This window comes from Sciurus vulgaris, assembly GCF_902686455.1.
Source record: "Sciurus vulgaris genome assembly, chromosome: 15".
Lineage (NCBI taxonomy): Eukaryota > Metazoa > Chordata > Mammalia > Rodentia > Sciuridae > Sciurus > Sciurus vulgaris.
In genome coordinates this window covers 12,315,945-12,342,048 of record NC_136476.1, presented here as the reverse complement: position 1 = coordinate 12,342,048, position 26,104 = coordinate 12,315,945, and the positions used below count along the sequence as shown (strand labels likewise).

The following is a 26,104-nucleotide window of genomic DNA, read 5'->3' as shown; positions in this document are numbered from 1 at the left end:
TTCCTTTATAAACTCCATCCCAACTAGATTGTATTTTTGTACTCTGGGCCTCAAGTTCATTCTATTTCAAATTAAAGGATCATAATATAGCAGCAGGATAATAAAATACATCTTAGGACAAAAAGGACTATGTTTATTTTAACTAATGTAGAAACATTTCAAGTCCAATTATAAGCCACTATTTAAGCCAAAGAAAAAAATAATTCTTGTTTTGATGGCTCACTGTAATATTGTGAAAGAAATCATCAAATCACATGACTCACAAAGAAAATGGCATCCTTTCATCAGATGGATAGTAGCAGCACATAATCAGGATTCTGAGATCAGATTTTCCCCCACTTTGGTCTGAGTCACGTTTGTTTTTAGTTTCTTTCTTCTTCCAAGTCCAAAGATTCTAGTCAGTGGTTTAACATCTAAGGTTTCTGAGTTACTTTTTCACTGAGTTAAAAAGAACATTCTAATTTGTTTTTTGACTCAGGACTAACCACTCCTATGAGTGTTACATTTGATGCTTTAACTGTTTTTTTCATGTCTTTGTTTATATTCTCCTAGAAGACCAGATGCAAGCATTTGAGAACAAATGGTTTATTTGGAAGATAATCCCCAGAAAACACTACTAGGGAAATAAAAAGAGTGAGACAGGTAAGGAAATAAAGCCAATAGGGGATGTGTTTTTGAATCCAGTCATTATGGTGAGCAACTATAGCAAGTACCAGCTCATAAACCATTTGTTACCAGTTAACAATGAGACAAACACAGAAGTTGAGATCAAGCATTTATAAACCTTTATAGAAAACTGAGATTGACATGATACATGTATTAGCTTTTATTTTATTTTATAAAAGCATTCATTAGAAACAAAATAATTCTGTACCTCACAACTGGTGGGTTGTTAAAAGTTATTAACATGCCCAAGGGGTGTGATATGCAAGGTCTACATACCCATGGAGGCTATTATTTTAGTGCTGGTACTAAGAAGCATTAATAAGTCACATCTCCCAGTCTTCTGCCCATATGGATAGAACAGATAAAGAAAGGATGATAATGACTTTTGGAATTTGGATAGGACATCAGCATCCTTTACAATGTTTTCTTTTTCCTGAAAACAATTTGTAAATCAATCTAGAAGGAATTACAAGTCTAGGCATGAAAACCAAATGGAATTATCAAGATGAATATTCATTGGACATCTTTTGAAAAGCATTCTTATTTCCTTCATAATCTTGACATTTTTAACTACTTTCTTAGAGAATCACCATTATTGAGGTGATTGTGACGTAAATAATCTTACTCTTTTCTCTGCCACATGTGTACCTTATTTCCTGGATTATTCTAACATTTTGAAAGAAAATGATCAGTGATTTCTGCTGCTTCTCGGGTGGTAGAAACTCCTAATGGGACAACATTCTTACAAAAGAAGGTCTATAAACTCAGACAAAATACTGAGAAAAAATTCTATCTGAGGGGTCTGGAAAATGAACAAAAGCTGGCAGACTTTGGAGAAGAATTAACACTTAGAAAAAATATGGATGCATTGTTTTCTGCCTTCAAAGAATTATTGTGAGGGAGGACCACAGATGTGTGACATGGTACAGGGCACCTAAATCACTAATGGGAAACCTTTGTCTTTCTTGCCTAAAGAACCAGAATACAGAGCCAGGGCATCCACAAATGTTGGAAGGTGAAAAAAAAAAAAAAAAAAAAAAAAAAAATCCCTGCGCAAAGCGAAACCAAGGAAAGGGAGTCCCAAGCAGTGTTATAAAATATCCCCAAATGTCAGACTGACCTATGAACCAGTCTTGCTCAGAAAAACTCAAAGAAGCCTGCAGCTTAGGTTGAAAAAAACGAAACTGAAATTTGAGATGTCTCTCATCACTGGTAATAATGCTTTTAGTTTTAGTGTAATTAAAACTTCTACTAAGACAAAATAATTAACATTATTTGGACAAACATTACAAAGTCCAGAGTCTCCAAAATATCACATTCATAATGTCTAGGGTATGATCCAAAATGTTTTAACAACTGCAAAACAATACACAAGGCAATGTTACCCATAAAAGGTCATATATAGATGCAAACCGCAAGATACCCCAGATGTTGAATTTATCAGAAGGGACTCTAAGTAAGCTATTATGTCCAGAGAGGCAAAGGAAAATACCCAACAGGGAAAAGAAAGTAATTCTTAGCAGAGAATAGAGGAAGGGAATTACCATTTTCAGCTTCCTATATTCTTGTGATGAAAAAAGAAAATAATCAACTTCAGTTCACTTTAGCATTTCTGGCCTACCTAAGAGAGGGATAGAGACTGAGAAACACATGTGAAATTAACAGGGTAGAGGCACAGGCTCAGAAAACTGAGAACTTATCAAAGGCATATAGAAGACTTTCCCTCCCCCCACAATTCAATACCACATTATTAAAGTTCTATTGAGGTAGTTCCTTTTGCTCAGAACTTCATGTCTGACTTTCTAGGAAAAAATCTATTAGGCATAGTAAGAGCCAAAAAATTTTGAAAATATAAAATAAAAACCCAGAAACAAACATAAACAAAAAACACAGTATGAAGACACAGAGCAAGGTATGGTAATTAGCCTTAGATATGGTAAGAATGTTAAAATTATCAGATATAGAATTTAAATAGCTATAATCAATATGCTATAGCATATGAAATAGCATTCATGAACAGACAGGCAATAGAATCAGAGATGGAAATTTTAATAGATTAAAAAATAAATGGTAGACATAAAAATTAGTGTAACAGGAATGAACAATGTCTTTGATAATCTTACTAGTAGACTAGATAGGGCTGAGGAAAGAATGTCTGAGCTTAAGAATACTGAATTAGAAATTTCCAAAACTGAAAAACAGGGAGAAAGAAAGACTGAAAGAAAAATATAACAGAATATCCAAAACCTGTGAGAAAATTACTAAAGGTATAAATGCATGTAATGGGAACAGCCAGAAAAGATGTACTGGGTGAAAGGAACTACTTAAATGGGATTTTAATAATGAAAGACAAAAAAGAATTGAAGAAATATTCAATACAATAATGACTGAGAATTTCCCCTAAATTGATATCAAATACTAAACCAAAGATCCAATTAGGGTAAATGTAAAAGGAAAACAAAATAAAATTTAAAACTACCAATAGGCATATCATGTCCAAATTGGAGAAAATCAAAGATAAAGAAAAAATTATGATGGAAGCCAGAGAAACAAAATACTTTACCTATAAAGAAGAGAAGATAAAAATTGCATCCAACTTCTCTTCAAAACAATTCAAGCATGAAAAGAGTGGAGTGAAATATTGAAAGTATTGAAAGAAAATAAGTTCTATAAATCTGTACTTTATGAAATCATCCTTCAAAGAAAGAGAAATAGAAATTTCTCAAACAAGAATGGAAGAAATTTGTTACCAGTAGCCCTGGTTCACAAGAAATATTTTAAGAAGTTCTTTAGAGTGAAGGCAAAATATATAGGTCAGAAATTTGAATATTCATAAAGAAAGGAAGAACATCAAAAAAAGGAGAAGTAAAGGTAAAATAAAAACTTGTTTTTTCATTCTTAATTGATTTAGCATACAACATTATTCAAATTTCTTTTTTAATTTCTTCATGAAATATTTCATTGAGTATGTTTTATAGAACAGATTTAGTTGGTTTTATTTCATCTTAAATTCTGAAGGATAGCTCTGCTGGATATAGAAATCTTGGATGGCAGCCATTTACTTTCAGGACTTGGTATATATGAATGCAAATCCTACTGGCTTTTAGGGTCTGAGTTGAGAAATCAGTTGATATCTGAATTGGGTTTGCCCCTAGATGTGAACTGCCATTTTTCCCTTGCAAATTTTAAAATTATATAAATTCTATCCTTATTCTATATATTAGGCATTTTAATTATAATGTATCTATGTTTTTCATCTTGCCTATTTGGGGTTCTATTTGAATCTTATATTTGGATTTTCATCTCGTTCCTAAGATTTTGAAATTTTTTTGATATTATTTAATTATAAACTTTGTACATTGCTTTAGTTTGTATTTTAGAGTCTTCATCTATGCCAATGATTCTTAGATTTGGTTTAATCTATTGCTGATGCTTTCCATTGAATTTTTAATTTCATTTATTGTGTCTTTCATTCCTAGAATTTCCATTTGGGTCTTTTTCAGAATCTCTCTTTATAGAAATTATCTCACTCCCTGTATTTTCTCTCAGAGTTCATTCCTTACATCTTCTTTTAGCTCATTGAACATTTTAATGATGAACTTTCTAAATTCTTTTTTTCCAACATTTTCTCCATTGTGATGTTAATGGCATCAGTTGTTGAAGTTCTGTGGGTTGTTTGGGTGGTTTTTTTCCTTTGCTTTTTCAAACTTCTTATATGTCTACCCATCTAATTGGGATGATTATCATACCTACTTTTTATGTAAGTGACTATTTAGTGAGCTTCTTTCTCTGAAGAGTTTTGGGCTGAGCAAATATCCAGGTGTTGATACTTTCATTCAGCATGTGAACTTTGCTATTACCAATATCAGTACCACTTTGAAACAAGACAATGAACTCCACTTACTATAATCACTTCAGAGCAAAGCCACATACTAATCAACCTTAGGGGGGGAAAAAGACTTGTTGATGGTATTCTCCAGTTTCTCAAATATAGGCATAAGATTACAGTAATGTTCTGAAATAGGTTGAGAAATTAGTTATTAAAGATAGTAAAATTTCTATTACATTATATAGAGACAGAAAGGGAAAGGAGAGAAAAATTAGCCAAAAGAAAAGATAGAAAAGAATAATACACAAGGGAAAAATAAGAAGAAATATGATTGGGGAGGACTCAAGGCCATAGCAGATGATGTAAGAGGGAACAATGGGTCTAAGATAAGCAAGTGTAAATCTGAGCTAGGAAAACAAAGAATGATTCCAATTAGTGCTTTAAAATAGAATAAATTCAATCAGTAGAGTTGAGGGTACAATATCATATAGTAGGGGAACAACTATTGAATCAAGATGAAGAGTAACATATAATTGACATTAGAGTTACTTATAGTAATCCATGCCAAGGTGGAAAAAATTCTTATTGAGTCTCTTTGGTTTGGATTTCATGAGTATTTGGACCTTAGAATATGTTCATCACATTTTTAGCTTAGTATCCTCATAGAGGTGCTGGGGCACAGGAGCTACTTCCCTGGTTGCTATGGATTTCTCATCAGTTGGTTCTTGATTGTCAACCCAGGGCATGAGACTATATGCTCAAAGGATTGTGTTGCACATACTGGCTATTTTCACTCGGAGCAGGAACACAGGATACAGGGCTCCCTGCTGTTGCTCTAACTGCTACAGTTTGCTGTGCACTTGCTCCTCTCTACAGGCTGTTCTTTAAAATGGCATAGAGCTTTGTGTTTATCGACAAGCATAGATGCCGTGATTATGGGCTCTCTGTGGTGGTCTATGGTGCAGAAGCATCCCCCTTACTGATGTAAATCACTAGGTTACTGTCCCTATGACTGGGACATAGTTAGTTGATCCACCTGCATCTGAATTCCCACTGCCCATGGTTGTGAATCATAGGCACCCTCTTAACCTCCATAGGGTTTTCTGTGGAGAGGTGCTATCTAAGCACCTAGTGGCTGCCCAGTACCACCTGAATGCAGGCTCTCTGTTTATTGAAACATAGAAACTTCTGCCCAGGCTGATACAGATCACTGGGCCACCATCCTTGTGACTGGGAAAGAGAGTCAGTTGACCCACCTGCATCTGAGCTCTTAATGCCCATGGCTGGAAATCACAGGTGCCACACCCCTCTGCTGCCTGGGACAGAGGGTTGGTTGGTCCACTTGAATCTTAGCACTCACTGCCTGTAGGCACAAGTCATGTGCATCTGCTCACTTTCATGGTGATCTCCTCAGGGCATCGCAAGAGTTTAATTCATCACCATGATTGGGGTGAGATGTCTATTGGCCCATCTTTGCTAGAGCTCCTGCAGGGGCTGTGTTGAGCACTGAGTCAGGGCTAGCCCTCCCCAAGAGTGCATAGGTTAAACTCCACTCACCTTGTACACAGTGAGGGGAAGTGATTTCAGTAACTTTTTAGCAGAAATTTCTCTACTAGTTTCTTCTAGACAGATTATTGAGACATCCCGTTTCAGAGGTATTCTCTCTGGTTTTAATTGTTGTTATTTCAAAATGGGGAAAAGCTGTGTTGGTTTGATTTCTTCTAGGGAGTTTAGCTAGCTGTGGACTCTACAAAATGACTGCAATGCCCAGGGTGGCACTCAGTTAACATTTTGAGTTAAACTGCTTGATCCCCTTTACTGTCTTTGCTATTCCTGTCATATTTTAACCTGGTATGTTTTTCTTTCCAGCTGTTGTAACACATTTTGAAACACCAGAAGAACCTTAACAGCAAAACCTGACAAAATAATGATTATAATTATAGACAATTACACACAAAATTCCTCAATGAAGTATTAGAAAAACCTACACTTATAATTTGTACAATACACAAAAGAATAATATATTTTAATTTGGTATTATTTATCTCAGGAATACAAGACAAGGATGATTTACCAAGCAAAAACCAAGTGGATTCTGTTAGTAATCCACTTTACTAACAGAAAAAAAGTGAGAAAAAGATATGATCATTTTAATAAATGCAGAAAAAGCATTTGCCAAAATACAATATTCATTCATGGTAAATACTCTCAAAAAACTAGCAACACTAGGGAATTCCCTCAATTTGATAAGATATATTTGCAAAAAAATAAAAACCTATAGTTAATATCATATTTTAAGTGGAAAATATCAGTTATTTCTCCCCTAAATTTGGTACCAGAGCAAGGATGCTTTTTGTCAACACATCTATTCAACATTATACTGTAGTTCTTAATCATTGCAACAGAATGATAAGGCAAAAAGATCATAGAAGTGAAATTATCTCTATTTGTATATGGCATGATTGTTTATATAGAAAATCCAAGTGAATAACTATAATTATAATTATAAGAATGTATGAAATAATTGTCAAAGTATACCATGAAATAATATATAGATTTCATATCTACTATATGAAACAATTACCAAGTTATTTATAATCATTCCAACTATAATTACATGTACTAATATCCTTAGGAATGTTACAGGATGTAATGTTACTATTGCAGAATCAATGTTGTTATTTACCTTAACTGCAAAAAAAAAAGAAAAATCAAACTTGAAATACCATTCATTTATAATAGTGTAGAAAATACATATAAATATTAAAAACTTTATATTTTATAAATATAAAATACTATTCAATAAATTCAAGAAGACATATAAGATCTCCATACTGAAAATTACAAAGTGTTACTGAATGAAATAAAATAAAGTCAAAATAAATAAAAAGATATACCATGTTCATAGATTGGAAGACACTATTGTTAAAAGTCAAACTGCCCTAAATATATCTACAAATTCAATAGTATTAATTAATACTTGCAGTGGTTAATTTATCAATTTGAATATGTTAGCAGATACTCAGATATCTGATAAAACACCATTTCTAAGATATGTCTATGAAAGTTCTAGAAGAGGTAAGTATTTGAATCAGTTTGGTGAGCAAAGTGAAGTTCTGTTCTTATCAGTGTAGACGGGCACCATTCAATCCACTGAGGGCCCACATAGAACAAAAGACAGAAGAAGGATAAATTCCTTCTCTCTTTTCTTGAACTTTCCTGCTTTAAACAATGGAGTCCCCAATTTTTAGGCCTTCAGACTTCAAGATTTACATCATCCTTATCTCCCAGGTTCTAGGCCTTCAGAGTTAGATTGAATTATAATATGAGTTTCTTGGTCTTTCAGTTTTCAGAGAGAATATCAGACTTTGGTTTAGTTTTGGCAAAAAGATCAGTGGAGGAGAATACAAAGTTTAGTGAAATAAAATCCACATGTTCATGGTCAACTAGTTCTGGAAAGAGGTAGCAAGGCCAATGGAGAAAAGATAATCCTAAACAAGAGCTAAGGATATAAAACATTGAGAGGAAAACAGGAAAATTCTTATGACCTTGGGAAAGGCACATATTTGTTAGTAGAATAAAAACAACATGAATAATAAGAGAAAAACCAAAAAGTTAGTCTTTCATAATTAAGCATTTTCACTCTTTGAAATAATATGATAAGGTAAGTAAAAAAAAAAAAAAAAAAAACAATTGGCACAGGCTAGATTATGGTAGAGCACTTGTCTTGCATGTGCAAGTCCCTGGGTTCAATCCCCAACACTGCAAAAAATAAAAGAAAAAGAAAAGAAATGGAGGAGATACAATATTTATACTTTATGTTTGACCAAGAGCTTGTATCCAGACTATGTATGTAAAGAATTCTTGCAATTCATTAAGAATAAAAACAGTCCGCTGGGCACAGTGGCTCACACCTGTAATTCCAGCAGCTTAAAGGAAGTCTGAGCAGGAAGATCACAAGTTCAAAGCCAACCTCAGCAACTTAGTGGGTCCCTAAGCAACTTAGCAAGACCATATTTCTAAATAAAAATATTAAAAGGGCCAGGGATAAGATTCAGTGGTCAAGAATCTTTTAACTATTCAATCTCTGGTACATAAATACATACACATGTAAATATTGCCCAATAACAATATGGGCAAAAGATATAAACAGACACTTACAAAAGACACTCAGAAAAAGAAGTTACATGAGTGCCTGATAATCACAAGAAATGATGCTCAAAATAATTAATCATCAAGGAAATGAAAATTCAAATCACAATGAGGAATACTCACCCACTCGTGGAATAAGTAGCCAACTAAAAGATATTGATAACAGGAAGTATGGGCAACTGGAATTCTCACACACTGCTGTGGAGAATGTAAAATGATACAGCCACTTTGGAAAATTTCTTCGAAAGTTAAACATGTACTTAATCGACAACTCAAACATTCCAATCCTTTCCCCAAGAGAAAAGAAAATGCATATGCACACAACGATCTGGCCACAAATTTTGACTGCAGTTTTATTTCTAATTGTCAAAACCAACCTCGGCATGTTTTTAAGATGTAGAATACTGCAAAGAACTTCCCTTTTAATCTAACAATAAGATAAAAAAGTCAGATAACAATCATAGTACTCCTTGAGACCTTCAGAGAGCTGAAGTTTCAAGGTAACCAGTAAACGGATTTCAAAGGACAAGAAGCTCCAAAAGGAGATGAACACATGACTCATTTCACTTTCAGCAGAGAATGGGAGGAAGAGGGACCTCACATACAAGCAGGTTTTGAATCGGCTTGAATTTGACAAATTCTTATAATTCAAACAGAGGCTAGAGAGACAGTATAAAATGGGCAGGGACCTTCATTTCAATTTTTCTTTTTTGTTGAAATAAATTTTATTTTTAATTTTCAGAAGTAAAAAGTTGCAACACTTTATATAAACTGTTAACAAGACAGTTGAGGTCAAGTTTACTTCATACAGCACTAATGTTTGTTTTTCCTTTCTTGAAAACACTCAAATACACTGATATCACATTCTTTAAAAAATACACTAAAGGATACTTGTATTTAACAATTTCCATGAATAACAAAACTCTAGTATATCCAAGTTTTTCATGATAATTCAAATATTGTTATATGTGAATATAATCTCTTAGAAACATCATTTTTCACAATGAGAAAGTAGAAAATAATATATAATTAAAAGGAGCAAACCTGAATCATTTATTCTTTTTGTCAAAACAAAACAGATTAAGTGTGGGGATCAACATAACCATGGTGCCTGACTTTTTATTTTTCTATCCTTTACCTCTGGTTCAGGAGATAATAAATAATAATGTACAATCTATTGGTGAATATGAATTTGCTATCAAATTCTTCCCTATTTTATAAGTAAAGCAAATAGATTTAATATTTAAGAGAAGAATCAATGTAGCACAATTATACTATTATCACAATTCAAGAAATGTTCACAGGAGCTTCTTATAAAACAGGTTACTGTCCATTTGCCCTGTTTGGGAAATTTGGCAATCCTAAATCCACATAAGGGAAGATTTTGAAAACATTTTTTGTCCTCACACATGCTGCTTTTCCTCTGCAAAAAAGTTCAGATTCACTATCTTTTGAATACCACTTCTGCTATGATTTGGAAACGAATTAAATGTGTCCCTTGAGGGCTCACATACTGGAATCTTGGTCCCCAGTGTTAAAAAGTGGTGATACTTTTAAGAGATAAACCTAGTGAAAAGTCATCACTGGTCCCTCCCCTTTGTATGGTGTCCTATCTCACCACCTTCCCTCATGCCTTCCTGCACTGATTTTGATACCATCCACTACGAAGTGATTGGCCAGAGGCGCTTACCAGAGCCAATGCTACTCTACCTGTGGACTTTCAGCTTCCAAAATCATGAACTAAATTAAAATCTTTTCTTTGTAAGTAACCTAACCTTGGGTATTTTGTTATTGTACTTGAAAACAAACTAAGACAACTTCTACCTATGTTAGCAACTTTATGTAAATAAAAAGCAACCTTCATTTTTATAAGATCACGACATCATTATTTAAACTGCAAATGGGACTCTCATTGTGTAAGAGAATGAGTTAAATAGCAAATTCCTAAAGACAATTACTGCCTATACTGAACGAGTGTGACTTGAAGCTCTCAAATTATTTATTTTCAACTCAATTAAAGACTATTAGACTACGCACTCATTTCTTCATCTGAGTCATTTGATTTACCTTTTGTTTACAATTTCTCTAATTTTTTGTCAATAGTTAAAATAGTTTTCCTCTTGTCCTTCTGCAGAACTGCATCATTAGCACAAAGTTTTCTTAATTTAATGTTTGGCAATTTCTTCAGATAAAAATTCCATTCCCTAAAGGTTTTTAGATTTTTTGCATTTAAAATGCCTGGGCTCTCAAGGCCACAGCCTTTTACTGCTGCAGCTCGTACTTCATGGATGCTTGATGACTGTTTCTGGGGAATGACTGCCTTCCCTGCCCATCCTTGCTATGTAATTCAATCTGCTCCAGCTCCTGCTAACCCTGTTTAAATACCTTTCGGCTAATGCACAAGAATCTTTCATTGAATATCCCATTTTGGGGCAGCCAGATGATTTTGAAACCACTGCAGTTTTTCACCAATAAGATCGAGATGCCAGGCTTTTCATTCTTCAATTTTCCTTTTCTTTCTTTTTTTCTTTTTTCCCTTGTTTGTGGGCCTTTATTGTAATTTAAGCTGCTTCTCTGCTACTTTTTCCCTTCCTGTACTTCTTCTCTTTGGTACTTTACTCATGGAGATGTGCACACACGATCCAGATTGACAACCACCAACTGCAGCTGCAACAGTGAACACAGGTTCACCTTCCTTAATGTACATGGGGACCCCAATCTTTCAAAATTAATGAATAAATGAATGTGACCCATTACGTCCCTCACATATTCACACAGTTCTAATCTTTTTGCCCTAATCTTCTGTCCCTGTTAATCCTCTAAGGCCTAGTTTTTCTCAGCCCAATAGAGTGGTCTCCTGAGACAGCTTGCGGCCTCCAAACTGTTTGCAGGTTCAGAATAGAGGCTTCCCCCCAGGTTACCCCAAAATCTGGACACATATTACAGGGAGAGTTTTCTCCAAGATAGATAATTTTTACCAAAGACACTCCAGATCCCTAGAAGGAAACTAAAGTGTTCCACTAAAATCCTTAACTTCAATTCTTTGGCTTCCCCTCCTTATACCAAAATGGATCAGCTGTAATAGAAAGACTTTTTTCCTCTCCAAACTGGTCATAGTTCTCTTTCTTCCAAATACAAAAATAAAGAAAAAAGAAAAGAAAGGAAGAAAAGAGAGAAAAACAAAGAAAAAACTTGATGAGAAGGAAACTGTTTTAAACAGGCGTGTGCTGCTTTTCTCAAATTCAGCTTCGTAAATGCCTTCCAACCCTTCAAAATTTAATTAAAAGTCTATCTTCTTCAAAGACCATTTCCCAAATAATTGGAAGAGACTTTTCCATTCCTAAGGCAATGAACACACCAACATGCATTACTATGAGTCTTGTCTGCTTGATTCATAAGCTCCCTGAAGAAAGGGGGAAATTCTGATTAACTTACATATCATTTATTTAAGGAAGAGATAAAAATGATAATTATGGGATTGGGAGGGGGAGGAGGGAGAAAAATAAGAGAAACAATAAGAAGGAAGGAAGGAGAGAAGGAAAGAAAAGAAGAAAGAAAGAGCTGTACCTCCCTCTGGAGATGGCCCATGTGTCCCCTTGAATGGTTGTAAATTTCTTGCTTCACTCCCAAAACTTCTTACCTAGGTCTTCTCCCTTGAAGGGGCATAAATTTGTGTCTCTGAAAAAAACTAGAGGTGGGAGGGAGGGAAGGAAGAAGGAGAAGAGAGGGAGGTAAAAGGAAGAGGAAGAGGGGAGACGGAACTAGGAAAGAAAAAACAAAGGTGACACCCAGACTGGACGGGGTGGAAATCATCTGGGCAAAGTGTTTACAAATGTCATAGGATGAAGGAATTAGAAGTCCACAACAGTGTCAGGTGCTACTTCAGATTGATTTTCTAAATATTTATGTTCACCAAAAACTGCTTACCTGAAGATCTCCTACCTTGCAACGTATATTGTGAAACATAACAAGGTCCTTCCCACTAAGCATGAAGGAGGTTCAGTGCTTTGATCCTCTGGTGGTGATGTTAACTTTATAGAGTCGACGATTCTTTCCAATGAAATGCATACTGCTTTAATAGTAATTGGTGATGCTAAAACTCAAAATCAAGTGCTTGGTATTCAGGGTCTTCCCAGAAGTGCTGGTGATATTGGTACCTATACTGTCCTCCTCATGACTGGGGGAATTCAACCAGGGCTTCCAGAACCATGGTCGGAAGTGAAAGAGACATGTCTGAGCAAGGAGTTGTACTAATCTTGGGAGTGAGGTTCTGGGGATAAAAAAAGACAGTGTCTGTTAGTTGCTGGACTTTGTGAAAGCCTACATTTAGAGGGACACCAGGCAGATCAGTAACAGGGGCAGTCTCTGAACCTATGGTCTAATGTTTCCATGGAAAATTCCATAGGAAATTTTTGAAAAAATTCACAGAATGCTCTAGATTCCTTTCTCCGGATGTGGATTTGGAAGGATGTGGAGTCACTTCTGTCTCCTGGGGTGGATTTGTGATTTCACTCTGCCTTCTCATGACTGTAGAAGCCATTCAGACCAGCCTATGCGTCAGAGTCGAAGAGTGGCACTGTGAAAGTCATATAGTGCCCGTGCATCATGAGATTCTGGAAAGTTATCTGCTTTGGTTGAAGTGAGTGCTCTGTTCAGAATCCAGAAGGGAGGGGTAATGCAGTAGAGTGTGATCTGCATGATACCACACTGTCCTCCTGAAGTCCCATGAGAAGCCAGCTTAGCCAGTTCCTCTGTCCCTTGCTGTTGTTCCCTCTTTTGTAAAATGGAAGTTCCCACACAAGTTCCTGGGTCCTTCTGGGGTACCAGGAAGAATCATCAGGTATTGTTTGGAAAGGAAAATATATGTTGAAATTTTCTTTAAAAAGGAGAGAGAGAGGGAGAGAGAGAGAGAGAGAGAGAGAGAGAGAGAGAGAGAGAGAGAGAGAGAGAGAGAGAGAGAGAGAAATTAATGCCTGGGAAATCCAAGAGAATCATTTATTGATAAGTATTTTTTGAGAGGTCTTCCTTTAACAAGATACATGTAATTCTGTTTCTTTTTAGGTATTTGTCTAGAATTCATAGAGTATATATTTATTAAGCATAAATTTATTGTGAATTATTCTATAGAGCAGAATTTATTCAAACATAGGACTTAAGGATTTTTTTCTTTGTTACTGAAAGGTATATTTTTTCAATGCTATTCCAGGTACCTAGATCATATTTTGAAGTGATAATATTTGGAGAATGCACAGCTTTCCTTTTTACATTCTAGATGTAAAAGTTTCTAAATATAAAGCTTAACAACACTCCTGGATGTCAGTATAAGCAAGACAAAGTGAGTATCTTTAGTAACTGAAGACATATAATTGGAGTTTGAGCAGCACTCTGCAACTGACCTTCTGGTGTCCTATAGTTTAGTTTTGGATTTTAAAATTGATATTAGGTGTAAAATTAAAACCAAAAGCTGTAGTATAGTTTTATATGGTGGAAGCAAAAGGAAGAACTTTCATACAATGAGAGATATCTAAAGGTAGAGATTCCTATGATTTACCAGTTGCCAAGGGTGTGAAAGAAGGTAGAGGGATTTTAGATCTCAGTGACCCTGGGGACTCTTGACTTCTACAATTAGATGTCTGTTATCTCCTGACTTATTTGACTCAAACATGAATGTTTCACTACTACACTAGCCATGTTTATTTTCCCACTTCTTTCAATGTTTCCCAACCCTTAACATGACCGATCTTCATGTCTGCTTGTCCTTGTCCGTGGGGACTTTGATCATTTATCCCTTGATCTTCCCTTCATGTGTTGAACTTTTATGTTCCTGTTCTAACTCCAGGGTGGACAAATGAATCCAGAAATGACTAGCAGAAACAGCAGGTAGTGAGAGACATAGGAGGTGGACAGTAAATAGCCTCTGTTAACTTTAAAGCATATTGAGCCGAGAAAAATAATGGTAAGAAAGCTCTAATGAGACCCCAGGACCTTGTAGCTACAAGTTTGTTATTTGTGAAATGAGAGTCATTTTGTCTCTTTATGGAAGTTTTGTTTTCCATGGGATTTTCTTCTAAGCTTTTGTCTTTCCACTTTTCTATAGATATTTACTGCCCTCATGCTGCTTCTTGGTTGTCCAGCTTCTTCTATTCACTGACCAAACTTTTAGAATCCTTATCTCTGATGCTAATTACCTCTAAGACTAATCCTGGCAAGAAATATTCATGGTTAACATGATCTCTAAATCACTCTCTTCCCTGGAGAGCAGCCTCTGAAGGAAGCCATTTGGAAGCCCTTGGATGACCTGCCACGGTCATCCTACCTGACCCATCCTTCATGCCCTTAGGACTATACAGCTCTTCTATCCATTGCTTCCTTGATCTCTTCCAAAAGACACTACTATCCAATATGGCTGCTGGAAGGGTAAAAGAAAGACATAACTTTCCCAGGATGACATCTTTTGAATGGTATTAACAGTAGACGTGGCCACAGAGGTAAACCATAAACCATCTCTGGATCCCAAAGTATTGCAGGGTATTGATCTAAAGTTACATAATTAATGAGTGATTGGGTGATAGAGCCTGAGCATTACATTAAATTTGCATATTTCAAAGCAAACTCTTCCACCTGACAGTCATAGTACACCTAGCTTCCCCTATTGCTTCTTTACTTTTTCTACAACAAAGAGTCTGGAAGTCTTCTTTAAAAAAATGGAAAAGGAGCCTGGAAAAATAAGCAAGGACCTCTTGAATATTGGAATTTTCAATAGACCAATAACCAGTGTTCTTTTAGACAAAAAAAAAAAAAAAAAAAAAAAAAAACCTTGGTTTTCAAATTTCATGCTAGTTAGGAAGGTTGATTTCCAGTTGTACCAAACAGAAGCAAGATAGCTTCCAATCCTTATCAGTACAAAGCTGTGATCCATCAAAGACCTCTGCCCTATGGCCTAAGTGTGTGGAAGGTACCAATCGCTACCAACACAGGCCAGCTGTTCTTAGGGATTTGCAAGCACAGCCTCTCTAGTGAAAACAGGTTGGATATTCCCTCTTTTATGCTCATTTCCTCCAGTTGCTCCCAAAATGGGATAAGAATGATTCATGTTTCCTGTGCTTGAATCAAAATGGTCTGAATTTAGATTTTTTTTTCATCTGTAACTTTCCTATATTCATATATGAATATACAACCAGTGTAATGCCACATCATGTACAACCATAAGAATGGGAACTTGTATTCCATGCATGTATGATCAAAACAAATTCTACTGTTCTATATAACTAAAAAGAACAAATAAAAATTAAAAAAAAAAAAACCTTAGCTGGCCTCCTAAAACAGATAGGAAAATGTACCTTCTCCACTTATTTTCTAGATTTAATTTTTACATTAAATGTTATTTTTTTCTTAAATGCAGGTAAGTACTTACCAGTGAAGCTATCTATGCCAAAGTTTTCTTTCTGAGATTTTAAATCACACATTCAATATATAGTTGAAGGTGTATTCCTGTTTTATACTTATTCTTGGGCTACCTTTGATAAGTTGTATTCTTCTAGGAAGCTTTCCATTTAACCTAAATTTTCAAATTTTTTAAAGTTTAAGTTAAAGTTGTATGTAATGTCCTCTTATGAGCTTTCTAATGTTTTAGAATCTGTAATAGTTCTTTTTGTTTTATTGCTGATTATTTCTTTTCTTTTTTGACAGATCTCGTTGGGGTTTCACTTTCTTTTTTTTAATTATCATTTTTTTTAAATCAAAAATCATAAATTTACATAGGGCAATGTTGTTTGATTCATTCTGTTATTTTTTCCCTTCCCCCTCACCCCTCCCACCCCTCTTTTCCCTCTATACAGTCCTTCCTTCCTCCATTCTTAACACCCTCCTTATCCCTAACCTAAACCTAACCCTAACCTAACGCTAACCCCCCTAACCCCCATTACATGTCCTCATCCGCTTATCAGCGAGATCATTCGTCCTTTAGTTTTTTGAGATTGGCTTATCTCACTTAGCATGATATTCTCCAATTTCATCCATTTGCCTGCAAATGCCATAATTTTATCATTCTTCATGACGGAGTAATATTCCACTGTATATATATGCCACCGTTTCTTTATCCATTCATCAACTGAAGGGCATCTAGGTTGGTTCCACAATCTGGCTATGGTGAATTGAGCAGCTATGAACATTGATGTGGCTGTATCTCTGTAGTATGCTGATTTTAAGTCCTTTGGGTATAGGCCAAGGAGTGGGATAGCTGGGTCAAATGGTGGTTCCATTCCAAGCTTTCTGAGGAATCTCCATACTGCTTTCCAGAGTGGCTGCACTAATTAGCAACCCCACCAGCAATGTATCAGTGTACCTTTTTCCCCACATCCTCACCAACACCTATTGTTGTTTGTATTCTTGATAATCACCATTCTAATTGGGGTGAGATGGACTTTTAGGGTAGTTTTGATTTGCATTTCTCTTATTACTAGAGTTGTTGAACATTTTTTCATATATCTGTTGATTGCTTGTACATCTTCTTCTGTGAAGTGTCTGTTCATTTCCTTAGCCCGTTTGTTGATTGGATTATTTGTATTCTTCATGTAGAGTTTTATGAGTTCTTTATAGATTCTGGAAATTAGCGCTCTATCTGGAGTATGAGTGGCAAAGATATTCTCCCACTCTGTAGGCTCTCTCTTCACATTACTGATAGTTTCCTTTGCTGAGAGAAAGCTTTTTAGTATGAATCTATCCCAGTTGTTGATTCTTGCTTTTATTTTTTGGGCGATAGGAGTCCTGTTAAGGAAGTCCGATCCTAAGCCACCAAGTTGAAGGTTTGGACCTACTTTTTCTTCTATAAGATGCAGGGTGTCTGTTCTGATTCTGAGGTCCTTGATCCATTTTGAGTTGAGTTTCGTGCAGGGTTGGAGAGAGGGGTTTAATTTCATTCTGTTGCATATGGATTTCCAGTTTTCCCAGCATCATTTGTTGAAGAGGCTATCTTTTCTCCATTGCATATTTTGGGCACCTTTGTCTAGTATGAGAAAATTGTATTTATTTGGGTTTGTGTCCGTGTCCTCTATTCTGAACCATTGATTACCTTTCTATTTTGGTAGCAATACCATGCCATTTTTGTTACTATTGCTTTGTAATAGAGTTCAAGATCTGGTATTGCGATACCCCCTGCTTCACTCCTTCTACTGAGGATTGCTTTAGCTATTCTGGGTTTCTTGTTCTTCCAGATGAATTTAATAATTGCTTGCTCTATTTCTGTAAGGTACATCATTGGGATTTTAATTGGAATTGCATTGAATCTGTATAGCACTTTAGGTAGTATGACCATTTTGATAATATTAAATCTGCCTATCCAAGAACATGGGAGATCTCTCCATCTTCTAAGGTTTTCTTTAATTTTTTCTTTAGTGTTCTGTTCTCATTGTAGAGGTCTTTCACCTCTTTTGTGAGATTGATTCCCAAGTATTTTATTTTTTTCGAGGCTATTGTGAATGGGGTAGTTTTCCTAATTTCTCTTTCTGAAGATTCATCACTTATGTATAAAAATGCATTGGATTTATGAGCATTGATCTTGTAACCTGCTACTTTACTGAATTCACTTATAGTTCTAAGAGTTTTCTGGTGGAATTTCCAGGTTCCTCTAAATATATAATCATGTCATCAATAATAGGGATAATTTGAGTTCTTCTTTTCCAATTCGTATCCCTTTAATTTCTTTGGTTTGTCTAATTGCTCTGGCTAGAGTCTCAAGAATGATGTTGAATAGAAGTGGTGAAAGAGGGCATCCCTGCCTTGTTCCAGTTTTTAGGGGGAATGCTTTCAGTTTTTTACCATTTAGAATGATGTTGGCCATGGGCTTAACACAGTTGGTCTTTACAATGTTAAGGAATGTTCCCACTACCCCAATGTTCTCTAGTGTTTTGAGCATGAAGGGATGCTGTATTTTATCAAATGCTTTTTCTGCATCTATTGAAATAATCATGTGGTTCTTAACTTTTAGTCTGTTGATATGGTGAATGACATTTATTGATTTCCGGATGTTGAACCAACGTTGCATCCCTGGGATAAAACCCACTTGATCATGGTGCACTATCTTTTAAATATATTTTTGTATGCGATTTGCTAAAATTTTGTTAAGAATTTTTGCATCGATGTTCATTAAGGATATTGGTCTGAAATTTTCTTTCCTTGATGTGTCTCTGTCTGGTTTAGGTATCAGGGTGATATTGGCTTCATAGAATGAGTTTGGGAGAGTTCCCTCCTCTTCTATTTTATGGAATACTTTGAGAAGTACTGGAATGAGCTCTTCTTTAAAGGTTTTGTAGAACTCGACTGAGAACCCATCTGGTCCCGGACTTTTCTTTGTTGGTAGGCTTTTGATGACCTCTTCTATTTCATTGCTTGAAATTGATTTATTTAAGTTGTGTGTGTCCTCCTAGTTCAGTTTAGGTAATTCATATGTCTCTAGAAACTTGTTGATGTCTTCGAGGTTTTCTGTTTTGTTGGAATATAGATTTTCAAAATAGCTTCTCATTATGTTTTGTATTTCACTCGTGTCTGTTGTGATATTTCCTTGTTCATTCCAAATTTTAGTAATTTGAGTTTTCTCCCTCTTTCTCTTTGTTAGTGTGGCTAAAGGTTTATCCATTTTGTTTATTTTTTCAAAGAACCAACTATTTATTTTGTTAATTTTTCCGATTGTTTCTTTTGTTTCAATTTCGTTGATTTCGGCTCTGATTTTAACTATTTCCTGTCTTCTACTACTTTTGGTGTTGGTCTGCTCTTCTTTTTCTAGGGCTTTGAGCTGTAGTCTTAAGTCGTTTATTTGTTGATTTCTACTTCTTTTGTTGAATGTGCCCCATGAAATAAATCTTCCTCTAAGTACTGCTTTCATAGTGTCCCAGAGATTTTGATATGATGTGTCTTTGTTCTCGTTTACTTCTAAGAATTTCTAATTTCCCTCCTGATGTCTTGTGTTATCCATTCTTCGTATAATAGTGTATTATTTAATCTCCAAGTATTGGAGAAGTTTCTGTTTTTTATTCTGTCATTTATTTCTAATTTCAATCCATTATGATCTGATAGAATACAAGTTAGTATCTCTATCTTCTTGTATTTGCCAACAGTAGCTTTGTGGCATAAAACATGGTCTATTTTAGAGAAGGATCCATGTGCTGCTGAGAAGAAAGTGTATTCATTTTTTGTTGGATGGTATATTCTATATAAGTTGTTTAAGTCTAAATTGTTGATTGTGTTATTGAGATCTATGGTTTCTTTATTCAATTTTTGTTTGGACGATCTATCCAGCGGTGAGAGAGTTGTGTTAAAATCGCCTAGTATTATTGTGTTGTGGTCTTTTTGATTTCTGGAATTGAGAAGGATTTGTTTGACGTACATGGATGAGCCAATGTTCGGGGCATAGATATTTATGATTGTTATGTCTTGCTGATTTATGCTTCCCTTAAGCAGTATGTAATGTCCTTCTTTATCCCATCTGACTAGTTCTGGCTTGAAGTCCACATTATCTGAAATGAGGATGGATACTCCAGCTTTTTTGCAGTGTCTGTGTGCATGGTATGTTTTTTCCCATCCTTTCACCTTTAGTCTATGGGTATCTCTTTCTATGAGATGAGTCTCTTGCAGGCAGCATATTGTTGAATTTTTCTTTTTAATCCAATCTGCCAGTCTATGTCTTTTGATTGATGAGTTCAGGCCATTAAGAGTCAGGGTTATGATTGTGATATGATTTGTATTCCCAGTCATTTGACTCATTTTTGTTTTTTGACATGATTTGGTTTCTTCTTTATTTGACTCTTCCTTTAGGCTAGTTCCTCCTGTTGCTGATTTGCATTGTTGTTTTTCATCTCTTCCTCATGGAATATTTTGCTGAGAATGTTCTGTAATGCTGGCTTTCTTTTTGTAAATTCCTTTAGCTTTTGTTTATCATGGAAGGATCTTATTTCATCATCAAATCTGAAAGTAAGTTTGCTGGGTATAAGATTCTTGGTTAGCATCCATTTTCTTTCAGGGCTTGGTAAATGTTGTTCCAGATCCTTCTATCTTTTAGGGTCTGGATTAAAAAATCTGCTGATATTCTTATTGGTTTCCCCCTGAATGCAATTTGATTCTTTTCTCTTGCGGCCTTTAAAATTCTGTCTTTATTTTGTATGTTAGGTGCTTTCATAATAATGTGCCTTGGTGTGGGTCTATTGTAATTTTGTGTATTTGGAGTCCTATAAGCCTCTTGTACTTGGTTTTCCATTTCATTCTTCAGATTTGGGAAATTTTCTGATATTACTTCATTGAAAAGATTTTTCATTCCTTTGGTTTGTTTCTCTAAGCCTTCCTCAATCCCAATAATTCTTAAATTTGGCCTTTTCATGATGTCCCACAATTCTTGTAGATTCTGTTCATGATTTCTTACCATCTTTTCTGTTTGGTCAACTTTGTTTTCAAGATTTTGTCTTCAATATCTGAGGTTCTGTCTTCTAGGTGTTCCATCGTATTGGTCATGCTTTCTATGGAGTTTTTAACTCGGTTTATTGTTTCCTTCATTTCAAGGATTTCTGTTTTTTTTTTTTTTTCAGTATCTCTAACTCTTTATTGAAATGATCTCTTGCTTCCCATATTTGCTCTTTTAACTGTTGATTGGTGTGATCATTTAATGCCTGCATTTGCTCTTTCATCTCCTCTTTCAATGCCTTCATTTGCTCTTTCATCTCCTCGTTTGCTTCCCTGATAGTTTTAATTATGTACATTCTGAATTCCCTTTCTGACATTTCTTCTGCTGTGCTGTCATTGGGTTTTATTGATATAGTATCTAGGTTTGTTTGGGACATTTTCTTCCCTTGTTTTCTCATATTGGTCAGATGTCAGTGGGACTCTGTGATATTGCAGATTTCTTCTATTGGCTTATAGTGTCCCTGTAGATTTCCAGTGTATCACCTCCCAGCCTTCAGTAGCCTGAAGTCTGGGGTAAGTTGATAATGCAGTGCTTCTGAAGAAAGGTGCCCCTAGCCCACTACTGGTTCCAGGGCTTGGAGCTGGCTCTGTGTGGAAAGGCTCTCACTGGGGGGCCTCCTCCGAGAAGCTGGCTGTGTGGGAAGAGCCCACCGCCAGTGTGCGCAGGGCTGCCTGGGGAAGACTCTAGCTGCCCTGCGCTACTCTAATAAGCTGCCCCTATCCGGGCCTGCCACCCAGCCCGAGCTTCACCGGGTGGGGAAGATCACCCTGTGGCTCTATTTTAGTCTGAGTCTCTCAATGCCTCCCCTTTTTGAATCCTGGGTTCTAGAGCAACTGGAGATGCAGTCACCCTCTAGTCCGCCATCTTGGATCACCCCATGGAAAAAGCCTGTGGCTGGAGGGGGCAGGTCCGCCTGGAGAGGTCTCTGGCTGGCCTGCCCTGGTCCCAGAGGCTCTTTGCGGGTCAGAGGTCTCCACTGGCTCAGGGACTTGTGGCTGGCTCTGTGTAGAAAGACTCTCATTGGGCGATCTGCTCTAAGAAGGTAGCCTAGAAAGGCGCTTCCCGCCAGAGGGAGCCAGGCTGCTTGGGGAAGTCACTGGCTGCCCTGTCCTGGTCCCTGAAGCAACCTGCAGGCCGGAGCTCACCGCACTGGCTCAGGGACTTGGAGGTGGTTCTGTGCAGAAAGGCACTCACTGGGGGGCCTGCTCCGAGAAGCTGGAGAATCTGGCCCTGTGGGAGGAGCCCACCGCTGGAGTGCACAGGGCTGCCTGGGGAAGACTCTAGCTGCCTTGCCCTACTCTAATAAGCCGCCCTTGTCTGGGCCTGCCACCCAGGCCAAGCTTCACCAGGTGGGAGAGACTCACCCCTTGGCTCTATTTTAGTCCAAGTCTCTCAATGCCTCCCCTCATTGAATCCTGGGTCCTGGAGCGACTGGAGATGCAGTCACCTCTAGTCCGCCATCTTGGATCACCTGAATTTAGATTTTTTAAGTTCAATATAGTGGTTCCCTACAGAGAACTTTACTCCAGAGCTTCTCTTTCCTTCTTGTCTGACTTCTTCATATTTCAGTTGAAGAAATTGAATGATCTTACAGGGTAGCACTCACTAAGACCCAAATGAGAGTATTTACTGAAGCTCTGTGATGACATAGGAGTGGGAAAAATTGATCATTTGTGAAGGACAGCAGATCTTTCTGTCCTTTTCCTCTATACTGTTAGCACTCTTTCTCTCAGGGGACTGATCAGGAAGTCAATGGCTTCCTAGGTTTTCTTGTATGAATTCTGCCTATGTTAAATTGGTTGGTGCTGACGATAATCCTGAAAGATACAATTCTGGATGCCAAAATCCAAAATGATGAAATCTCAAAAGATCAAAAATCTCTGAAGTCTACAATCCTAAAAATCACAATCCTGAAGAACTAAAGTCCAAAATGTTGAAATTCTGAGAACTAAAATCCTCCAAACCTATTAATCTAGTGGGGGGAAAAAGAGACTTTGTAAGAGGGTTAGAAATCAGTTTCAAGGAAGGGATTGGCCATGTGATACAGCAACAAAAAATTTGTTTAAAATGCATCATTTGTCTGCATTGGCCTTCCTTTCAGTTGAAGAAATTATAGGTGCCTTTAATGAATTAAAGTCACATTTGCCTGAAGAAGACAGAAAATTTACTGACAGAAAATTTACTTACTGGTTGGAAAATAACTATATTCACAGTAGAATAAGAAGACACTTAGGCAATGGTGTTACTGTTCAATCAGTAATATTGTTCTCACCAAATTTGTGACTGCGCAGAATGAATTTCTAAATACCCAAACAACACAGATGTATGACACAGAAGATGTGAAAATCTAACAGGAAATGCATATGTTGATATATATCCGATCAGAATTTCAGAAAGATCAACACCACATAGAGAAATGAATGTGAATGTATTCTCCAAGGCGAGCTATGCCCTCAAAGAAAAAAAGCTAGCCTTCAATATAGTTAATGATGTGAAAATCAGCCAGCTCTTAGGACTTACCTCCATAAATTGCCCAGAGTCTATCCCTTTTTTTCATACTTTGAATTTTGTTTTTATTATTTTTCCTTTCTTTTTTAAAGATTTTTTTCCATTATTTAAAAATTTTACCATGATTTATTTACAGTTCTCTAAACTTTGTATCTCATTTTTGCATCATTTCTAATATTGGAGGTACACATTCTATAAAAATTTGTAGAGTCTAACTCATCTTATGCAGTTTTTGCAAATCTGACTCCATAACAATACATTATTACAGTGTTGCCTTTATGTGTAACCATTGCTTGTGTACATAAAAATGTGAACATTTCCTCAATAGATGCATTTGTGAATACAATTTCTAGAGATCTTGACTCTTTGAACAATTGCATATGGGTAGTAACCCATCATGGTTTTTGATCTATTTCATAAAAACGTCTTAGCTTGTCCATCATAGTATTTCAGATGACCACAGTTATAAAGGCAGGTGCAGAAAATTGCCAACTACAATGATATGCATTTACACATTCTTTTTTGATCTAATTCTTTTTTCTTTTTTATTTTATAGTACTTGGTATTGAAGTCAGAGGTACTCTACCAATGAGCTATACCCAGGGCCTGTTTGATTTTCATTTTGAGACAGAGTCTCCCTAAGTAGCCCAGGCTGGCCTCAAACTTAGGATCTTCCTGCCTCCCTCTCACAATTTGCTGTAATTATAGGCCTGTGCCACTGTACTTGAGGTGATCTAATTTTTAATAATAAAATCTTCTCTTCCTTATTCAACCACATCAATGTTTATTGCAGCTCAATTCACAATTAACCTAGGAGCCCTACAACAAATGGATGGATAAAGAAAATGTGGTATATATACACAGTGGATTATTACTCAGCCCAGGAAGAGGAATGACTTTATGGTATTTGCCAGCAAATGGATGGATCTGGAGACTATTATGCTAACTGAAGTAAACCATTCCCCCCCAAAGAAAGGTCAAATGTTTTCTCTGATATGTGGAAGAAAACCCACAAAAGGGGGTGGGGGTGAGGGGAAGAACAGAAGTACAGTGGATTAGACAATGGGGAATGGAGGGAAGAAAGGGGGATAGGAAGAGGAAAGACAACAGAATGAATCTGACATAATTTTCCCATGTACATATATGGAAACAACACAGTGAATTCCACCATCAAGTACACCCATAAGAATGGGATCCTGTCTAGCATAAAGCATATTCCATGCTTGTATAATTATATCAAAATAGATTCTGCTGTCATGTGTAATTAAAAATAACCAATAAATTAAAAGAAATAAGCAACATTTATCTGTGCATAGGTATTTTACTCATGAGACTATTGTTAGCATAGCTGAGTGTTCATGCTTGCAAAATATATGTTATTATTGCTCATTGCATACAGTGGCCTATGAAGTCTTCTGCCTTGTTTTATGTTTTTCAAATAAATTCTCTTTAATATGCAAATAAATGTCTTTTAAATATTTTTTAAATTATTTTTTCCAGAATTAGATTTTCAGGAGTTTGATCTTTTGCAATTTTAGACATTAGGGATTTTGCTCTTTGCTTATTTTTATTTTTCTAATTTTTGGTGTTGGGGTCAAGCTCAGGCCCTCGCAAATGCTAAGCAGGTGCTCTATCCCTATTCTTATAGACATTAGAGATCTTGATCTTTTCAGGATTGATTCACTTGGGATAATACTGTTTGAGATCATGTTTTGGGGAATTATGACTCACCCTAAGTCAATGCATCCTTTGTTCAGGAATTGTTAAGACATCGAAACTTCTTGGTATCCTCTCTGATGACGTTGCTGGCAAAGCCAGTTTGTAAGATTTGCTCAATTTATGCATCACTCAGAATCCACCTTTTCTCCTAGTACACTGCCAGTCCTGTGCCCCATTAGTCTGCTCGGCAACTCTCAGTCCCACTCCCATGCACTTGATCACACCATCACCCTTTCAACACTGCCTGAACCACCTCATTCTGTGTGTGTGTGTGTGTGTGTGTGTGTGTGTGTGTGTGTGTGTCTGTCTGTCTGTCTGTCTGTCTGTCATCTATGTTCTGCTTCTCTATATTCTATTCATTCTTTAGGGTTTGGGTCACTCTCTTCTTTCTCTCTGAAATCCTTCCCTTTCTTTCCCTTGTCCTCTTTAACCTTACACTGCTCAAAATATGAGATCCATGTTCTCAAAGCAACAGCAGCACAGGTAAGTTTAAGAAAAGCAAACTACCTAGCCCTACCCTGGATACTCTGAATCAAATTTTGCAATTTAACAAGGTCCCCGGATGAGCCTTATGAACATTAATTTGGATTTTGGGAAGCACTGTTCTAAAAAACACAGACTGCATAACTCTCATTTGTCAGCTAGCACCTGTTTCTCCAAATAGATCTTATGCTTCTGAGGGAGTAACCCTGAGTTTTTGTTCTGCCATGTTCACAGTAGCTGCTGACTGACTGTCATAGAGTCACTCAGTAATTATCTAGCAAGACACTGCTTATCTCCAA

General features: G+C 36.4%; 1 long non-coding RNA gene and 1 pseudogene across 2 annotated transcripts; one reads left to right on the top strand and one right to left on the bottom strand.

Annotated features, from left to right (window-relative positions):
* Nucleotides 1-509: 509 nt before the first annotated feature.
* Nucleotides 510-24,378, top strand: LOC306644834. The gene is made up of 2 exons (XR_013759486.1): nucleotides 510-642; nucleotides 24,160-24,378. It is a non-coding gene; the product is annotated as an uncharacterized lncRNA (long non-coding RNA).
* On the bottom strand, nucleotides 9,803-11,354 carry LOC306644860 (translation machinery-associated protein 16-like; annotated as a pseudogene). The gene is made up of 2 exons: nucleotides 11,287-11,354; nucleotides 9,803-11,183 (listed from the first exon to the last, which is right to left on the bottom strand). The product of its transcript is annotated as a translation machinery-associated protein 16-like (transcript).
* Nucleotides 24,379-26,104: the final 1,726 nt, after the last annotated feature.